Source organism: Pinus tabuliformis, chromosome 1_2, assembly GCF_031772625.1.
Source record: "Pinus tabuliformis cultivar Carrire ecotype Pingquan chromosome 1_2, CPIR1, whole genome shotgun sequence".
Lineage (NCBI taxonomy): Eukaryota > Viridiplantae > Streptophyta > Pinopsida > Pinales > Pinaceae > Pinus > Pinus tabuliformis.
The window spans coordinates 863822547-863831721 of NC_142298.1; the positions used below are offsets into that span (position 1 = coordinate 863822547).

Sequence of the window (9175 nt, forward strand, 5' to 3'; positions counted from 1 at the left end):
AATTTGATTACCCGTGTGGCAATAAGGGTGGGAAGAAGCAAAATAAGAATTGGAGCAGAGAGACAAATTACCGCAATGTTTACATGTGTCATAACTTCGTGTATCCCAGAATAAAGTGGCACATTCCACGCCAGTGGATTCGATGTTCAATTTTCCATTTTACAATTCTGAGCCATCCAAACTACTGTTACCATGTAATTTATCTTATACAAAGCTAGTATATTAAGATGACCTGCTTCAATATTGAATTGAATGAATCTCCACTAATATAGTCCATATCTATGACACAATTATTCTAGTCCAAATCTCTGAAACTACACGAAGTAAATTAAAAAACTAATGCAGATGCATACTTGAACATTGAAGAGAGAGTCATCGACCAAACGTTTTTTTCAACTTCTTCCGGTGGATGTTTCACCAGGTCGGAATGAGCGTGGAAGTTACAGAACACGCAGAAACTGCAACAAAGATGGAGACAACGGTAATGGAAGTAGGTATTCGCCCTTTATCCTTCCTCATAAACATCGCCTCGAATATAGGATAACTAATTATCACTATGAAGCTGCACAAAACTAACTGCAAAATCATACACTCAAAAGCCTGATATCCTTCTCGCATGATTCTTGCTAGTCCACGGACCAACGATATCAAGTTTATTATTGCGAAAGTTGCTGGTGGGACAAACATAGCAGATGCCACACCAAACTCCAACATTTCCTCCTCGTATCTTTTCGCTGCTTTGTTATCCACTACTTTGCTTGTCACCTCGAAGCCTACCTCCGATAAACCGAGCATCTTGCAAACAACTTGGATTAATGCAAACAAATAGGATGACATGCCTTTAATCATCCACATCCTCTGTTCGTTCCACCAACTCTTAAACGAACCCCCGATGAACAAAAACTCTATCAGACTGTACCCATATGCAGATCCTGCTAATGAGACGAAGAGGATGAACCATGGATTTGAAGCCTATTCATTGCCACAAACTTATAATCATCAGTAATTCGTCTTGGTCTGTGATGTAAAAATATGGACGAATTTGATAAGGAAAAAATTACCTTGGGAAATAATGATACTCTCCATTAAACATGGCGAGGGCAGGAAGTAAACCGTAGCAAAATATATATAAAGAAGAGGGAGCCCATAGACAGAAAACACCATAACACATACAATGGGTTATACTTGTCCGTTGAAAGTCATAAACATATGCGGAAAACTGAATCAAGAAAAACTCCAGGAATCCGACACTCCATCTTTGGATTTGAATGAGTGTGTCATTCATGTTCACTGGCGCGCCACCTAAAAATGCTTTTCGCCTTGGAGTGCAGTAAATAGATTTCCACCCTCTGCACTGTATAACGAAACCTATCAATACATCTTCCACAGCACAGCCATAAATCATGCCAACCTGCAATTTATCAAGTTCAATTTCAGGGATATATATAGAGGGTACGAAACTTAAAAGTGAATTAAAAATAAAACTGCAGGTTGGAATTTTTCCTCTTTGCCCCACAGGGTGTTCTCCTCGCAGGCACAATTGGCAAGATCCCTTGCATCTTTCAGCATCTTGGATGGACTCGTTTGAGCTCTAGAAATGGAATAGGCTTTAAGCGATTTGGAGGACGCATGCCTTACTTCCTTCCCACATAAAGCATCCCGACGGTGAATGCATCCAGTGCCCGCATATAGTGGACCTTCGAGACCATCCATTCCTTTAAATTGACACTAAAAGTGACGATTTCCTCTTTAGGTTCAATGCATGGTTGGGCAACTTAAGACCCTACTGGTAAAAGGTGCGGATCATACTCACATAGCAAATCCTCAAGTGATGGTTTGCGTACAGATCGTTCCTTGTGATGCTATGAAAGCCTTGAGGGAATTAGACGTACGCATACTGGTGACCTGTTTGTGGGTCCAAGAAAAAGCACATGGCTTGACGAAGTGCTTCACAATTGTTGGTGAACATGTCGCAATCAAGAGTGAGAATAAAGGGAGCATTGCTCATTAAGCTGGAGATTCTAATCTGTCGACATCACAAACCAGCCGTAATATGAGGTGACCACATTTCTAAAACAAAGACAAATATTACCAGAAGATTGCAAATATTACCAGAACATTAAGAGCGCCGGCCTTGTAATGGTGTGGAATTCTTGGTCGCTTTTCACAGGAGACATAAATAAGAGTGGGCAGATCATTACCCTGAATGTCCTTGTCGTCTCCGTTCTCCAGTAGAATCTGCATATACATTCGAAAGATTCGTAGAGAAGAAGACACAATCGACAAATGTATAAGTAGAAATTCTGGTGATTTCAACTAATGTTAGCACGGCATCTGCACATATCAAGCAAGGTTCATAGGAGTACCTGAACAATACTCGAATGATCTCGCCTAGTGCTTCCTAAAATCCAGTCTTTGAAGCCCGTGTGTTCTTTCTCTTTGTCATCTGGAACACTTCCCATCTCCACGGCGTTATTGATACGATCCTTCATTTCCAAATACGCTTTCTGGTAGAAATAATAAAACAAAAGAAGAGCTACATGTATAAGCCAAATCCAGGCTGTGGAACAAAATAAATAAATCGCAACTCAATTGGCGTTCACTATGTTATTTGTTAAGAAGCGTGAAGTATTATTTGTTTAAATCGCTTCGATATATTCACTAAACAATGTATTAGAATTGGTCATCTAGCCCAACCTGGTTATCATTTCCTTTGATTAAAAATACAAAAAATAATTTTTTTACCTTTACACTCTTCCATTCTTTAGTAAAGGACATATTTTCGTTTTCCTGAGCAGAGCTTGCCGAGAAATATGCCTCTGGTGATCTGTCTTGAATGGTATAGTTATAACAAAATGGAAGCCACATCTTTGCAAAACGTGAAGCTTCCAGGAGAGCATAAAATGTAAGCGAGGATACTCCATCATCAGAAACATAACATGACAGTTTTCCAACAGGATAGTCTACAGCCAAAGCCGACAGTACTGTGTTTATGACAGTCAGTGGGGGTTCTTTGATGGGATCAGCGGTGCATATAAATATATCAACAGGCGGTAGATCTCTCTCAAACCTGCCCATTTTCATGAAGTAAATTATATTCATTTAACATACCCATGAAAATGTTTTAGAAGCATAGATGAGCAAATTAATACCCCTCATAAGCATATAGATGAGCAAACTATTAACCCTCGTAACGTTTAAAAGCATATTTAATTATGGTCGCGCTGGAAGATAGATGAGCAGATTATTACCTCTTAGAAAGTCTTTCTGGGAAGACTTTTCGCTCAACAGGCCGCCACCTGATGGCCTGCTCCAAAATCCAACTGTAGGCGAAGCCTAGTTCTGCCACAAATATCACAATCCATGACCAATAATCCTCACTCGGGATATGCATCAGCCGATAATAGATGAGACCAATTATTGCAGAAAAGTGGGCGCAGCCATAAACTCTGTATATGAAGGATTTCTTTTCCAGTGTCGTATACAGAGGAAAGCCCTTAGGCTCCATCGCCAGCGTGTTATAGTGCGTAATGCTTTTCGCTTCTTGACCAGACCATGTATGCTTTTGGCTTCTTTACTTTCTCACGCACCGTATTGAACATTATGATGCATTCAACCTTTTGGCCATTCTTATGGAAACGAAGTACACGAAGTCATTGTCTCGTGGGTACCATTATAAATGTGTGGCTAACTATCCTGTCCTGCTCCCGTTGACGCTAGAGTACCTGAAGAGGGTATGATAGGTAACCAGGAGTGATGTGTGGCTAACTGTCCTGTCCAGCTCCCGTTGACGCTAGAGAACCTGAAAAGGGTATGATAGGTAACCAGGAGCAGGGGTTAAATTTGACGCCCGTATGGACGTATTTTGCATTTTTACCCGTAAAATACGTTTTATTTTTGAACCTCCACGTCATGCGGAACTTGCCATTCATTTTCAAAACCGTCATATTGACGGGCATGTATAAAAATTAAAAGTTTTAATTTTTTTTTTATAATTTTTCTTTATATATATTTAACCTATGGCATTTTTAATATGGTGTACCGCGTGTGACAGTGATCGGATCAGGATGCAGATTTTGCATTCAATTAACATTTAATTCACATTCGGCCCTTCGGGTTTACCGCTTACCAGTTATCAAATTAGCATTCAATTCACATTCGGCTTTTGATATGTATCGCATTCGCATAGCGTTTGGTTTTTATACCCTGAAATCTCTGCATCAAAAGTAGTTGTATTCAATGCTCTGGTGGGTATTCAATGCTCTGGATTTATTGGGGTTGGTATTGACAAAACTATCCAGCACATTCTTGATCACATAAACATTGCGGTTCGCTGCCAAAAGGAAATGGCATCTCTGAATGATCTGGTAATGAAAATCAAGCCTATCGTTAAGGAGATCCAAAAATACCGGCCAGCAATAAACAGGAAGGAAAAAGATAAGGCTTCAGCTGTAAACGGATGGCTTAAAGAGTTGGATGCCCTTCTCCAGCAGGCATCTAAAATGGTGCAAACTTCCACAATACCTATGTGTAACATTATATCTCGTTATCAAACCAGCCGGAGGATCAGGGTTTGATTTCAGAGATCAATGAACATATCGAATTGTCCCCTCTGGTTGCGTTGGCCCAAATTCCAGAGCTACTAGAGGGTCAAACTCAAAAGCTCCAAGAGGAACCAGGGCAGATCGTAGCCTTGACTTCTTCAAGCACTTTTGCAAGTACATACCATGGTGTTCTGGCTCCAACGAGGTCTGCAATGATGAAATTGATCGACGAACCCCTTATAGTGGGACAGCAAAAAGCATTTTCAATTCTCGAAAAGCTGGTAATCGATGAACCCAAGGCGAAGAGCATTGGCGTTGTTGGCAAGGGTGGATCTGGAAAAACTCTTCTTTTGAAGACGCTCTTCAACAGCCAAAAGGTACGCAGTAATTCTAAGGATGGTTTATTACTTTGGCTCACTGTTTCGCAAAGTCCCTCTTTCACTGCTTCCTAGTTCCTACCCATTATCATTTGATGTTCCCAAAATATCTATTTGATGTTCAGATTTTTTGTGAAAATATGAGCAGCACTGTTTTACATAGTTGAATTTAACTTTAATGTATAGAATATTTTTTAACTATTATTACAAATATCCCTATAAGATTACTTTCGTTTTGCTAGTATATTTCTTTCATTTTTGAATTGCAATGGTTTTAGCAATGTTGCCTTCCTCCATTTCTGAATTAGTTAAAATCACAATGATGGCAAAATCCGTGATGGGCTTATTTTCTGGGCTGATTCCCGTGAAGATTATTGACTCGACATGTTGCTTCCATATTCGATCAAGATCATGTCTGTTGCGGTTTTGGACTCGTTTGATTTCGAATGCCTTCTGTTAAGTCTTACAACACCATATTAATATTGGGTGATGTAAGTTGAAGCAAGAAAATGTGGTAAAAACTGAATAATTAATTTTGAAATTGGAAAACCAAATACTAAATATTAGTTATTTTGCAATTGATTACCGCGGGCAAATTGGAAAACAAAACACGCCGTTTGCAATTGATTTCCGCGAAGAAATTGGAAATCAAAACTCGCCGTTGTCGGGGATCGAACTGGGTCACCCGCGGGCCGCGTGATAGGCGGGAATACTCATCGAGTCATCACTATACTACAGTCTACAACGACAAGAGATGTTAGATGTACTAACGTATCTAATAAAACTAAACGGTAAACGAATTCGAGACGGATTACCTGGAGTCCGGGTTTCTTTCTGTGTTGACATTAGATCTTCAAGATGTGTTTTGGGATATTAAACCAGCTGAATTCTGAGTAGTGGGTTATGTAAAAAATTGAGCTTTGTTTTGTATTTGTTGTAAAAAATTGGATTGCACTTTCAACAGCGGTTTGTGCAGTAAATAGCATTAGACTGTTGGGTTTTGTCCGAAATGAGGTTGAACACAACTTTTTGTCTGCAAAGTCGGTTGTTGGGAAAGGCTGGGAGCCACCAAAAGGGTCGTTGTATCCAACCGAGAAATCATGCACATTATGTTTTTGGTTTGAAAATTATTTCACAACTATTGTTCTTTTATTGTACAATTTGAAATTAGATGAAACTTGTACAAATAAATTTTAAAAGTCATATGATGGGCAGTTTAAAAATAAAAACGTCATAAAAAAATTCCTTGACGGGTAGGGTCACCCGTCAAATTTAACCCCTGACCAGGAGTGAGTTCATAGAGAGTATACATTTTACCCTTTTTTTTTTTTAAATCAGGATGATTTAAAAACCCTGATTTAAAGTTTGTAAGTCAATATATTAAAAATTTTATGACTCAACAACTCAAGTCAACTGCCTATACGTTAGATAAGCTAAAAAAAATTATAACTTAAAAAGCGAAACCAATGGAAACCAGCCAGGGGAGCCAACAATAAGCATTTTGAAATAGATTGTGGATTTATAGAATACTCTGGCATCCGTCATGGGTGAGGTCACATAATGAACCTCACCTGTCAGTCTAATACCGAAAATTATCAGCAATCCACTTAACCTTAGGGGTTGTTGTGGCTAACAATGTTCCAACCACTAAATCTTCCTAATTATTATCATAATTGTTAGTTAGTATTGTGGTTTAATACGAATATTGTGTGTGAGATGAATATATTCAAGAGTTTGAGTGGGTTTAATGGTTAAGAGCATGTGTTTCCTCCTAAAAGATCATAGGGTCAAAACCAGAGGGGTAGAGTATGTATGCCTTCATAGACTTAGCAGTGAAATCATTGCATGGATCTCATACATTTTTTCCCCACAAACAAGAAGGTCTCATATACCAATTTGGTGTCTGGTCTCATACTCCCTTGTCCCTGACCTTAAAATTGGATAATAATAATAATAATTTTCTTATAATAAATTGATTGTTTATATTAATATCATTGTGGGATGGAAAATGTTAGTTACAATATGTTATATTCCCACAAACAAGAAAGTCTCATACACCAATTTGGTGTCTGGTCTCATACTCCCTTGTCCCTGACCTTAAAATTGGATAATAATAATAATAATTTTCTTATAATAAATTGATTGTTTATATTAATATCATTGTGGGATGGAAAATGTTAGTTACAATATGTTATATTTTGATAATTAATTCGTATTTTTTTTAAATCTGATTGTCATGGGATTGAATCTTCCATCATTAGATATATAAAGGCTTGTCAACAGGTTTTTTTTGTTAATTACACTACCAACACATTTTCTGCTAATTATATTATCATTAATAAAAATAATTAATTAATATAATTAATATTTTTATTATTCATAAATATAAATTAATTTATCTATTTAATTAAAAAATTATTATATTACAATGGGTTAAATAAAATTATAATAATAAAATAATATATTCCCAAATAGAATTTGACATCAATGGTTCCTAAATGTTTAATGTGTGATAAACGGCTATTTATTTGCATGTACCACGCATAAATACAGTTGTGGTAATATATGGCTTTGGTATTTGGTGGGTCAACAAAGCCACGGCCCTCGCGTTCGGTAAAACATGTAAAGTATGACCGAAAACATGGAGGTATGAATTGAACGGCATGGCCATTTATGTAAGTTTGTCTTATTGAAACATTGAATATTCCGGGTAAAACTAGAATTAAGCAATTATGTGAACATACAAATATTCCAATTAATATATAATACATAATACAATATTATGTAATATTGTATTATGGTATGGAATTTAAAATGAAAAATATATATTATATAATATTAATATTATTATTATTATATAAATTAAATGATTGATAAATCTTAATAAATCAAGATATATATTTAATAATATATTTTGTATGGCTATTTTATATATATATATAAAGTCAACTAAATTTATAATAGTAAATAAATTTTATTACTATATTTTATTTTATATGACACTTGTTAACATGATATTTTTTTAGTTAGTTAATTTAATTAAAAGATAAAAAATGAATAATTAGTTGTAAGATAAATCTCAATCTTTAAATCATTGATTATTATATCTCTATCATCCACCTAATAATTATTGATAATTAAATTAAAATTCTAAAACCTTATTCTAAAATAAACACACCAATTAACATAATTATTTAAAAATATATTTTAAAATACTAAAAAAATGTTGATTTTTTTTTAATTGAAAGTAGTGGTGACAAAAATATTAAAAACATTTAAAAAATTATTAAAATAAAAATAGAGAAGACATATTGAGATTCTCATTATCATTTTCATAATAAAGTTATTTTTAACATTTCTCTCTCTCTCTCTCTCTCTCTCTCTCTCTCTCTCTCTCTATATATATATATATATATATATATATATATATATATATATATGTAAGCTTGGTAGGAGTACATCTAAATCATGTCCAACTTCTCACCCAGATAGGAGGATAGCACAAGATTTGAACAAGACTTCCAGTGAGACTTCATTTCTGTGGCCATTGCCAATTGAGCTATTTTATACTTTTAATAAAAAAAATCTTAATAATTTTTTATGAATCAATCTGATTTTTTGAAAATTTCACAATATCTTTCTTCATCCCATTTTGATAAAAAAAGCTCTAATATTTCTTTCTTTAGATCCCATTTTATGAATGTTTCTTAGTAGTATACTTATTCTAATTGTGTTTTGGAAAATTGGACACACCAATTTGGAAGTTAATCATTTTACTATGTGTTAAGCATTCACTTCATGCCATATTTTCTTATTGTTATACTTATTTTAATTGTGTTTTGAGAAATTAGTAACACAAATTATGTATTCACTCAATGTATTAACTATGATTCAACTATCATACTTCATACCACCCTTATTTTCACTTATTCATGAAATTACCCCAATTGTGCATTTTACAATCTAAAGAACCAACTACAAAGTTAATCATTAACCTCATAACTAATATGTTCAATTAGATAGACCCCAACCAAGATAAATGTAATTGCTTCTCACAATATCTCCACTTCTATCACCACCCTCACAAAGTTTCTCCATATATCTCCCTCACATTTTACTCCACCCCACTCCATTGGTGTTTCTCCGAAATTCTCATTAAACTTATCTTAACTATACAATTTAACAATCAAACATACTGAAAACTAACACTTTTGATTACACAAATGCAAATCAAAATAATATTTGACATTTATA

General features: G+C 35.2%; 1 pseudogene; it reads right to left on the minus strand.

Moving 5' to 3' along the window:
• Positions 1-414: 414 nt before the first annotated feature.
• On the minus strand, positions 415-3508 carry LOC149208656 (cellulose synthase-like protein E6; annotated as a pseudogene).
• Positions 3509-9175: the final 5667 nt, after the last annotated feature.